We start from the raw sequence: 12,587 nt of genomic DNA, 5'->3' as shown, positions 1-12,587 counted from the left end.
AGGTTATACATGATGATAAAGGATGTAACCTTGAGTTCCTAATGTTTGTAAGATTGAAAAGAAAATGTGTCCAGTGAGATCTGAAGTCTGGCTAGATGTGAATAATTATAATTAAGATACTGTTGGTGCTTTTTGACATTGAAAATTATGTTTGCTGTGGGTCATTTGTAGAGATGCGGATGGACCTAGAGTTTGTCATACAGAGTGAAATGTCAGAAAGGAAAAATCAGTATTGTAAATTAACGTATATGTGTGGAATCTAGAAAAATGGTACATGTGAACCTATTTGCAGGGCAGGAATAGACATGCAGACATAGAGAATGGGCATATGGACATGGGGGGGAGTGGGGAGTGGGACAAATTGGGAGATTAGGGTTGACATATACACACTGCCATGTGTAAGACAGATTGCTAGTGGGAAGCTGCTGTGTAGCATAGGGAGCTCAGCTCGGTGCTCTATAATGACCTCTGTGTGGAGGATGGGGGTGGAGGTTGGAGGGATGCCCAAGAGGGAGGGGATATGTGTATATGGGTATACATATAACTGATTCACTTTGTTGTACAGAAGAAACGAACACAGCATTGTGAAGCAATTATACTCCAATAAAAGAAAAAAGGTACTATTGGTGCTACTTGGCAATACACATTATATACACATTTAAACTGCAATTCTTTAGTATTGACTTTAAACTAAATGTGAAGAGGGAGGGAAGGAGAAAGGAAGCATAAAAATCAGATTACTTTTCAGCCACACACCATCCTGCTCCCATCTGAAAGTCTATTTGCAGTATTGTCCACACCATGTAGGTGGTTTTTGAGATGACTGGTGTTACACTTCAAGTTAGGTATAATCAGATATGAACTAATTTATAAAGCAGTGATATATCAAGTTGAGTTTGAATTGAGAAAGGGGTTGGACCTGATAGCATTTAAAAATTTGCTTTGCCTTTAAAGAAAACTACTAGTCAGGACAGGCTTTACATTCTCCACTGTGTCAAGTCCTTGAAGTGGAAACCTCTATTTCTTGAACCCTAATGAATGGGTTCTGAATATCTGAATTTTTCAAGTAGTTCTGCTGTACTTTATAATAGTCTTCTAATTGGCAGGAACATCTAAATTTTTCACATATTTCCTAACCTCCTTTTTTTTTTTTAGGAAGAAAAAGGTCCCGGATATATTTCAATGCATTCTTGACTGGAAAAGACTCTGATGCTGGGAGGGATTGGGGGCGGGAGGAGACGGGGACGACAGAGAATGAGATGGCTGGATGGCATCACCAGCTCGATGGACATGAGTTTGAGTGAACTCCGGGAGTTGGTGATGGACAGGGAGGCCTGGTGTGCTGTGATTCATGGGGTCGCAAAGAGTCGGACACGACTGAGCGACTGAACTGAACTGAATTGAACTTGACGGTTTTGGCTTCCCAGTCTGAACTTCAGTAGTTCTATCGGCCAACATAAATGCAGGGCTGTGATGATGGAGGAGACCCATTTGCGCCAGCAAACACTGCCTCCACCCTAATATGACTTTTGTTTGGTCTTTAGCATTTATGCTGCCTTGGTATTAGTCCTTCCCTTGTTGACCATTCATCTCATTATTGCAGAACTTCTTTTCCTCCTCATTTTATATTTATGATGTAGAGTGGGCTTGGGGATGAGGTTACTAGTTTGATATGATTGTATAAAACGAGAATGAAAATGTCCTGTTGGGGAGCTTTGAGGTACTGATCTTGTGTCATCAACGTTGACTGTCACAAAGAGTTCTTTTTCCTTCTTGCTCCATCTAGGTGGATGAACTTTCTGTGTCCATAGCATATAGCTGTTAGTGTAAATATTAACAGTCTCTCCAAATCCAGTTGGACATCTAAGGATAAAATTATTTTGGCCTAATGTTCTAATAAATTTTCACATAAATTTTAATACGAGAGAAGCATAAGTGCATTTAGGCTACATTGAGGTTCCTTTGTATGATGATTTACTATATCATACACCTTCCACCCTCAGATGGATTCAAGTGTATGTTTTAAACTATCATATCACACAGCCTGTGATGCAAGAATTATCATTAACCCAATACAGACATGATGGTACATTTTATTTACACTCATGGTGTTTTCTTTCTGAAATGGAAAACTTTCTTCAATTCCAATACAAATGAAAGAGCTAAAATGCAGGCAGGGCTTTGGATATTCTGTGCAGCTATTTTGAAATGGGCCAATAAATTTTTTATTCCTTCAGTAACATTTGACCTTAATTTCAATAAATACATTTTGAATTATATCCTATAGGTTGATACAGTTGATAAGAGCTTTTCTCTCCTTGAACTAAGACATGGAATTCCACATCCAGTAGACAAATTTAGTTGGCCAGAGAGAGACTTCTTTGAATTTTGTTGAGCAGTCAGTTGGGGAGTGTCAGGTACCAAGGAAAGAGGATCCAGAAGTGAATGAAACTTCATCATCGCTCTTGAGAAATTTAGAGTCCTAAGGAGAACGGGACAAATAGGCAGTAACTCTTCAATACAGAAGATAATATAGTAAGTATAAACAAGTCCGGTTATGAAGGTAGAGTCTAAAAGAAGAGTAAAAAAAAAAAAAAGAGATGAGGGATGGTGGTTGGGCAAAAGGGCAAGAGCAAATGCTCCTTGTGTGTCTCAAGGAATAAAACTGCTGTAAGTACTAGAAGTGCATTCATTAAATGTTTTTTTGAATGCTGTTACTATTCTGTCTTGGAAAACTAGAAAATATTCAGGTACAGAGTACTCTGGGGACAAAGAGAGGATGTGGTCAATTCTACTACAGGAAGAAGGGGTCCAGGGAGATTTTTACAGACATTTTCTGTGGACCTTAATGAATGCATGGGATTTGGGGAGGAAGGCAAAGGGGACAGCTAGAACACAGAGGAAGTTATAACAGATGACACTGTTCCTTGCCACGGTGAGCTCTTGTATCTTACAGCAGAGGACAAGGTACAGTGTAATGTAACAGCCCTGGTTTAGTTAAATCAGCTTAGTGTGAGTCCTGTCTGTGTCACGCATCAATTGTGTGAGTGGGTGGCAAGGTGCTGAATCACCGTGTGCCTCCACACCTCCCTCCCTCGTCAGAGAAAGAGAAAATGAGCCTGTCCTCGGCTGCCATGCTACACAGCTGCGGGAGGCATCATTCACCTTGTGCCTACAGGCTCCGCCTGTCTCACAAGATTAAACAAGACAATACATATTTAACAGTTATATATGCACATTATCAGTGCTCGATGAACATTTGTTAATCAGGCAGATACAATTTTCAAGAATGAGTCCATTTGAAATCTCTTATTTATAAAGGTTTATACACCTATATCCTAGTTAATCTATATGTTCCTGAGATTAAATACAACGCAAAATGTGCTTTTCTTAGTTTCAGTTCAGTCGCTCAGTCGTGTCCGACTCTTTGCAACCCCATGAATCACAGCACGCCAGGCCTCCCTGTCCATCACCAACTCCTGGAGTTCACTCATACTCGTGTCCATCGACTCGATGATGCCATTCAGCAATCTCATTCTCTGTCGTCCTGTCTCCTCCTGCCCCCAATCCCTCCCAGCATTAGAGTCTTTTCCAGTGAGTCAACTCTTCACAGGAGGTGGCCAAAGTATTGGAGTTTCAGCTTTAGCATCAGTCCTTCCAATGAACACCCAGGACTGATCTCCTTAAAATGGACTGATTGGCTCTCCTTGCAGTCCAAGGGACTCTCAAGAGTCTTCTCCAACACCACAGTTCAAAAGCATCAATTCTTCGGCGCTCAGCTTTCTTCACAGACCAACTCTCACATCCATACATGACCACTGGAAAAACCATAGCCTTGACTAGGCGGACCTTTGTTGGCAAAGTAATGTCTCTGCTTTTTAATATGCTATCTAGGTTGGTCATAACTTTCCTTCCAAGGAGTAAGTGTCTTTTAATTTCATGGCTGCAATCAGCATCTGCAGTGATTTTGGAGCCCAAAAAAATAAAGTCTGACACTGTTTCCACTGTTTCTCCATCTATTTCCCATGAAGTGATAGTTTTCTTAGTTTACTGAGCTTTAAAATGTACTGTGAAAAAGCAGCAACCAAAGCAAAACCAAAACAAATCCCTCTAAGAGGTTTTGAGTAAGAATTTTTTTTGGTCTTCAATCTTGGTTCGATTCATGCCAAATGCATAAACATCTCAACTATATTGATTTTTATCAATAAAATCTGTAATGTGACCATCCAGTGATTCCACTGGGGACTTTTTCTAGTGCAGTTTTGTGACCCTAAAGTTTGAAGAGGTTTTTTTTTCTCTTCCTTCTTTATATCCAGAAGCAAGGCTGTTTAGAATGAATTAGTTGATTAGAACATCTGACTCAGAAAATGGGACAGCCAAGAATTTGCCTGAAGAGTCAGAAACATGGCTGGGGGACAATGATTATTACCAGGCTTCAAATGTCAGCAAACACTTCAGGGCTGCAGGAAAGAAAATAAAACACATTAAGGTTTAATGACTTTTGTTATAGGAGGGCATTGGTGTAGCCAGGATGGAATTATTTGCTGAACACATAGTCTTTTTGTTAGTTGTCCAAGTGGATTAATTGAACCCTGTTAACACTCTATCTCATAAAACAGAAAATAGCCATTAGCTACTCACCAGTCCCCATGGAGAATCCAGAGTTTGGGACTGGCTTAAGGGATCCAGTCAGCACAGTTTGGGATGACTACTCTAGGTAAAGTCAAAAAAGCTGATAGCTATTTAGCCCCCTGTCACAGGTGAGGTTCAGACTCAGAGACTGTAGTTTAGCATGCAGGATGTTTGTGAGAGAGCACCCTGGACCATCCCAGTGGATGGGAGGCATGGTTAAGATGTGATGTAGATGTCACAGCAGCTTTGGCCAACCCCACTGGGTGGGGGCTCTGGAACAAAATGACCCATCAGAGTTGTTTCATGTTAGGCTGACATGGCTGAAATGTCTGGGACTTTATACTTATTAGTCACTGGGTACAGGCTGCTCTCAGAAGGGTGGGACCCCAGGCAGGGTAGCTCTGTAGCAGAGGTCATCCCTGCTGGTTGAGGCTGCCTCCCTCAGAACCACCAGCAACTGGGCAATATGCCCTGTTGTCTCCCCCTCCACCTCCATGGTCTGTTATAACATATGTGAACCAACCAGTTCCCGGAAGCCTGACTGGACAGAGAGAGGCCCCACCCACTCCCTTTCTCCGTTGTACCCACAAAATAAAAGTCTCAAGTAACTCACTGTCCTCAATTATTTTACACCCCTGGGCAGCACCACTACCCCCAACACAGAAGCACAGTTCTACTAGTAGTTCTATGAGACAGGTTCCATTTTTCCCAGGCAAGAATTTGAAGGATGTTTTAAGCCCTGATCCCTCCACCAAGCTCCAGACCCACAGATACAAAAAAGTTCTTTGGCAGTCCTAGTGGGTCATCCCACAGATACCTCAGCATCAGTGGGCTCAAATCTAAACCCATTGTTTTGTTATATTTGCTTTAGGATATTTCTATACAACCACCACCGCTGATTCTTTGAATTGTAAGATTTTTAACCTGAGTTTAACCATGTGTAAGTGTACAATTCAGTGGCATTCTATGCATTCACATCCTGTGTAACCATTGCACTGTCTATGCCCAGATTTTTTATCTTCCCCAACAGAAACCTGTACCCATTAGTAATAGCTCCTCGTTCCCGCCTCTCCCCCAACCCTGTAGCCTGTACTTTACGCTGTATCTCTGAATTTGCCTATTCTATGTACTTGGTATAAGTGGAATCATCTTCGTCTTCCCTCTGTGTCTGGCTTATGTCACTAAGCATAATGTTTTCAAGGTCCATCCACATTACAGTCTACATCAAGATTCCACACCTTTTTACGGCTTAATAGTGTTCCAAGGTGTGTATACAGCATATTATTTTTGTCCATTCATCCTTATTATTTTCAATGATACTGCACTCACCTCATAAATTTCCCTCAGCAGCTTCTGATCCTTTATTCCCTTTCTCTGTTCTCTTTCTGTCTTGATAATGATCTTTCTGAAACAAAAGATGCTCCTTGGGCATGTTCATTGCCTTTATTCATTCACCCTCCCTGCGTGCATGCTCAGTCACTCAGTCTTGTCTGACTCTTTGCAACCCCACGGACTGTAGCCTGCTAGATGCCACTGTGCTTGGGACTTTCCCAGGCAAAAATAATGGAGTGGATTGCCATTTCCTCCCTGGCCATTCCAGGCCCAGGGATCGAACCTTCATCTCCTGCATTAGCAGGGGGATTCTTTACTGCTAAGCTACCTGGGAATCCCACTCTCCCTCCCTGACCCTGTCCGTTTTTGGCTACATCATTGCACCCAATTCATAGTGACACTCATGTCCTTAAGATGACATCTGTCTACTTCTCCTAGCTGATCTGCTTTATTCTCCTACACACTGGATGCTTCAGCCACACTGAGTACCTCAGTTTACTCCAAGCATAACTTTCTAGCTTTGTGCTGTTTCTTCTGCTTGGAAATAGGATTCATTCCATTTTCCACATGGAAATTTCTATTCACCCTTCAAAAGCCAAGTCTGTAAATCCCTTCCTACCCACTCTACCAAGAATTTGTTACTCTTTTCTCTGTTTTCCTGAAGTATTTTGTTCCTACCTCTAATCTCTGTCCTACTGCAATGGACTGCAGTAACTTACTTACTTGCCTGCCTTATTGTTATGAATAGATTGACCTCTGTTGGGGCTGAAGATATTTTGCCCCTTTGTTCCACATGCCCAGAACCTAGAGTCGCATTCCCAAGCATGCTGCATACGTGAGTAGTGCAAGGGGGAGAGACCTGAAGGTGGGGGGCAGAATTCTGGGTTCAAAGGCCAGCACAGCTCCTGAGTGTCAGCCCTCAGCCACGTCACTTCCCCTCTCCCAGTTGCTTCTTCATTTGTAAATAATTCAACATCCCAGAGTGGGATTGAGAACCAAATGAGACAATTGATATGAAAGTGCCCTTTCCTAGAAGCACTTTCATATTAATAGTTGTGAGAGGTTTTTTCTTTTTTGGAAAATGACCTATTTTATTAATCTCTACGTGGGGCTTCCCAGGCGGCTCAAGTGGTAAAAGAATCCACCTAAACAGGAGATGCAGGTTTGATCCCTGGGTCGGGAAGATTCCCTGGAGGAGAAAATGGCAACCCACTCCAGTATTCTTGCTGGGATTAATCCCATGGACAGAGAAGCCTAGTGGCCTACAGTCTGTGGGGTCGAAAAGAGATGACTGAAGCAATTGAGCATGCACACATTAGTCCTTGTGTACTGCCCAGCCCAGATAAATGTGAAGTTCTACATCACCGACTCTGTGGACATGAGTTTGAGTGAACTCCGGGAGTTGGTGATGGACAGGGAGGCCTGGCGTGCTGTGATCCACGGGGTCGCGGAGAGTCGGACACGACTGAGCGACTGAACTGAACTGAACTGAACAGCATATTCCCCAGTTTGTGAATTATTTCTTTAAGAATAGATCACAAATAGTGGGGTGGGTCATTTTAACATAAATGCTTTATGTGACGCTGTCACAAATTATGTGACATGTATGATGTAAATGGTGGAAATTTAGGGATGCAAAGTTTAGGCAACATAAGAAAGGACTTGCTTATCGTCCGTGTCATCTGATGATGGTTGCTTTGTTTTCGGGGGGTGGGGTGGTAGTCAGTTTCTCTTTATTGGGGGTGTGCAAGCAGATGCTAATGGCATCACCAACTCGATGGACATGAGTTTGAGCAAGTTCCGAGAATTGGTGATGGACAGGGAAGCCTGGCGTGCTGCAGTCCATGGGGTCGCAAAGAGTCGGACACCACTGAGTGACTGAACTGGCTGACTGAAGCAGATGCTGGCTAAACTTGCCTGTCCGGGAGGCTGTCCGAGATACACTGACCTTGACTGAAGAGGGGGGGTAGGCTAAGCTATCTGACTCCTGAGGTTCCTTCCCATTCTGCATGTATATTATTCAAAACTTTACATATGAACTGTACTGAGAGATGGACCCAGGCTTTTGCATTCTATTCAGGGGAAGATATAATGGTGCTTTTCCTTTCCTCTTTAAGTGAACATTATAAAGTTTATATAAGATCACAGTAAATGTCTGATATTTCTACTTTGTGAGTCCTGGCAAAAGCTGAGATTTGATCTTGAAATATGAAAGTAAACTGTAATTACCTCAATTTAAGCCTCTAGGATTTATATTTATCTGATAGACTTTAAAGTTCTCCCAACTTATCACCCTGGAGAAAAGGAGAAATTACAGTCATCTTACTTAGGGCTGGAAGTCTAGAGAGACGCTCGCTCTAGGTTAATGGAAAACTGACACTGTTTTGCTTGGGCTTCTGGCAGTTCCCACCCAGGGACATAGTTAAGAGTTTCACATATTGAGTGCTTTTGGGACCTAAACTATATTGCAAATCACTCAAAGAATAGCTTCTTCATGGTATTTTTTAGAACACCTACTTGTTTTTAAACATCTTCCTTTCACCACCCAAAGCTGTTTCTTAATGTTATTATTGCTCATGGCAATCACATTTCAGTTCTCCGAAAAGTACTTGTCGGTTTTTCTCTTTGTACTGTTTCTATTCAAGCGAAGGTACATGACTTGCTTTCCCTGGATGCTCTCCACTACCGCTCACCCCTCTGCTCCCCCCAGCCCTCCCCGCCCTGAGGAGACCACTGTGAAATCAAATTAGAAGCATACAGTGTCAGCATTAGAAGGCTCCCAAGATTTCATCTCAATGAATTCAAACCCTTGCCACCTCCCTTATTAAAGATGAAAAAGCTGAGGTATGGAGCATCCCAAAGCAAGTAGAAAAATTAAGCCATGACGTGAGAACCTTCAAGTCCCTAAGACTCTCTTAGTTTGACCTCCTCAGAAATAGAACAGGAAACTAAGTGCAAGCAGTTTATTTAGGAGGTGATTCTGGGAAACAGAGCAGGGGGTGGTGAAATAAGACAGGGAAGGGAAGGGAGCTCTTCAGGATGTTGTGAGCACCTTATGGCACCCCACTCCAGTACTCTTGCCTGGAAAATCCCATGGACGGAGAAGCCTGGTAGGCTGCAGCCCATGGGGTCACGAAAAGTCGGACACAACTGAGCAACTTCACTTTCACTTTTCACTTTCATGCATTGGAGAAGGAAATGGCAACCCACTCCATTGTTCTTGCCTGGAGAATCCCAGGATGGTGGAGCCTGGTGGGCTGCCGTCTATGGGGTCGCACAGAATCAGACACGACTGAAGCGACTTAGCAGCAGCAGCAGCAATAATGAGCACCTTAACTCTGTGAGCAACTGTGGCTCAATCCCCCTGAGAGCCTCAGGAGATGGATTAGAACAAGCCTCCGGAGATGGTTTAGAACAAGCCTCCGGGCTGTCCCACTGGAGGGGGTTAAGCAACCCATGATTCCACAGTGACCCATCGGCTTTTGTTTCTCATTGGCTGAAGGGTGGTTAATTCCCCAGCACTTCCAGCCTGTTCTATGGAGAGGGCTGAATATTTCTCTGCAGCTGGAGGAAGTCCTCAGCAGAGTTGCAATCTTTCAGCAATCATGCGGAGGGGATACGGGTGGGGCAGTGACATCCCCTGCTGCAGAGGCCAAATGCTCATTCCCTCCTGCCCTGGCCAATAAACTTTAACTGCCTTAGAGGTAAGAGGCTGAAACAAATCATGATTTATAAGGGGAAATTAAATGTACAGGGTTGGTATTTGCAAATGAATAAACATTATCCTTATTTTACAGAACCCATCATGCACTTTTGCACGTTACCAACTTTGCACGTACTATCCCTCTATCTTGTATGAACTGCTAGAAAACTTCTATTCATTCTACAAAGTCCAGTTCCAGTAAGAACTGTCTATTATGTCCTTTGCTGATTCCTCAGGCAGAATTAATCGCTCTCTTGCTTTGCTCTAACAGCATGTCCTGCCTTCGTTGCACTTGCTACTAATAGTAGTAATAATAGCTACTGTTTATTGACTTTAATTTTGCTCCAGGCCCTGCTTTAACTAATTTATGTGAATTAACTCATTTAAAACTTTCAAAACCTCAGTGAAGTAGCTGCAATTACCATCTGCATTTTGTAGACTGCAAATGAAGACACAGATTACCGACTTTCCCAATATCGTGTAGTTGGCAAGTGGCATAGCTGGGATTTGGTTCAGAAAGTCAGGCTGCCAAGTCCCTACTCTCTTTGCTGGGGTAGAGAAAGGGGCCCAAGCACAGAACTCCGGGACTGTTTCTGGCAGTTTTGGTAAGGCCTCCTGCCAAGCTAGGAAACACTGTCTGCAAAGAATCTTAAGCAGGTAAACGACTCAAGAATTGCATTTGACAAAGGTCACTCTCACCATCATGCACAGGTGACTCGGAGGAGAGACTGGGGAGAGAGGGCAGCGTTCTGACTGGTGCAGTGATCCAGGTACGATGAAGTCCCAGGTTCGGCAGGGCTCCTCCTCCCTGGACTCACCCCCTTACCTCCGCAGCCACTCCCCAGCACTGTGGGGCTGCTACTTCTAGATGTGTGGGGGTTCTGCACAAATGCACCAGGCCAAGGGCCATGTGGGGGCAGAGATGATGCAGCTTGGGCTCTGGCCACACCTGTGAGCCCTGGTGAGGAGTCTCAGATACAAGAAGGAAGGGTGCCTTTTGCTTGCTTGCAGCACAGAGAAGCCATGTGGAGTAGCGGCAGTCCTGCCCAGTTTTCCCTCCAATCCAGACATCTTAAACTACTTTTCGTTCCCTAATTAGTCATGATTTTCCCCGCCTCTATTTTGAGTATTCGGTTTCCTCTGCTAAGGATGCCCTTTCACTCATTCATTCGTTCTTTTACTTACATTTCTTTAGCACCCAACATGGACCAAGGAACTTCCTAGGTGATGGGGACTTTACAATCTAGGGGACGAGAAAAGTGTAAATGTAGTAATTATGCAAATACGTTACTCCGACACTTTCTTTAAAGGTAAAGTTGGAACCATGAGACTACATGCTGGATACTGGGGACTCACCTGCTCTGGGATGCAGGTGGCCAAATTGAGATGGTGACTGGGATGACATAACTTCCCTTTGGAGGGACATGACTTTCATGTTGAGATGTGAGCAATAAGTAGGAATTAACCAGGCACAGAAGGTAGAGAAGGAGAATGAATCGCCCTTCCTGCTGTCTGACCACGGTTAACGGTGTGCTCATGAGTCTATGGGTTAAAGCACATAGGTCTGGAGTCCAGATGAGACTCAGTATAACAAAGGTAGGGGGAACTGAGGAAGAGGTCCTCTAAAGAGAGAAGAGGAGAGGGATACGTGAGAGAAGCTGCTGGAAGAGGGAGCTGGGACCACAGCGAGTAGCAAGAGGCTAGACTTGACGAGACCCATGGGAAGTTCTCAGAGCAGGCTGAAGAGGAGTTCTGAGAAACGGGGATGTTCAATATTCAATTTTAAATTGTGCTGTAGCTTACAACTCCTCCCCTCCCCAAACCTTCAGTATAATCGGTTGCACATAAATGCTTTATGTAGATGGTTTGAGGGAAATTAGGGGAAACAGCTGAGTGCCCAGAAGGATCCTGATGAACAGTAGGGATAGCACAGACATGGGAGGTGACACGGAACGGGAAAGGTTGATGGGCACAGAAATGTAGAGGCAGCAGCTACAGGAGACATTCATATACTCAGATGTATTGGAGCCCTCAAAACAAGAATTTTATTTGTATTCAATTATGATGAGTGATTAACATAAAGTGGTGATCAAAGTCAGCATTAAAACAGATCCCATGAGAGTAGGACAGCCTAGACAGAAGACAAAAGAAGGAAGGGACATTCTCACGGGTGTCTCTGGCATTGGGACAGGGCCGTGGTTTCATTCTAGACATCTGAGACTCAGTGTAAAGTCCAAATGAAGCAGATTCTTCCTCACCTCCAGTTCCCCAGCTCCCCACCCAGCCAGGACTTTGTAGAATTACCAATCCAACATTTACTGTCACTACTGTAACGCCTGTTACTTTCTGGGTACAAAGTCACTTGGTCCCCGCCCCTTGGAGTGCTGTCTGGTCTGGGAGGCAATCTCACAGGACTGTGATCATCAGCACTGGCACAGGAGCAGGTCCAGAGGGTGTAAGAGCAGGAATGGGACTTTGATCCAGTTGCGGGCATCAGGCAGCTTCCTGGAGGAAGGACACCCAGGAAGGTCATGGTGTTTTCCAGGGTAACTGGGTGCCTGGCAGGCAGAGGGGGAGGGCAGAGGCACAGCTGCAGTGGCTCCTAGGTGGTCTTTGCTGCCCCTCTGCCAGGCTTACTCATAACACCAAGCAGCCAGTCTTCATCTCTCGTCTCCAACAAGCCTTGTCTCTCCAGCTGGCCTCCAAGTCCCTCAAGGGCTGGAGACTTGGTGCATGTTTGGATGTGAGAGTAGGAAGCCAGGAGATCTGAGTGTACCAAGAAGAGTTCCCTGCCCTAATGCCAGCTGCCACCTTGCTTACCCTCCACCTGGTCCCTCACTCCTTCCAGTCTGACAGCCACCACTGCAGAGCTGCCAATGAGAGTATCAGCCCCGCCTGGGGAGGTTCCGGCTGGAAATCA

Source organism: Moschus berezovskii, chromosome 4, assembly GCF_049115385.1.
Source record: "Moschus berezovskii isolate FMDL1 chromosome 4, NW_MosBer_1.0, whole genome shotgun sequence".
Classification (NCBI taxonomy): domain Eukaryota; kingdom Metazoa; phylum Chordata; class Mammalia; order Artiodactyla; family Moschidae; genus Moschus; species Moschus berezovskii.
Note: the sequence above shows the minus strand (reverse complement) of the source record.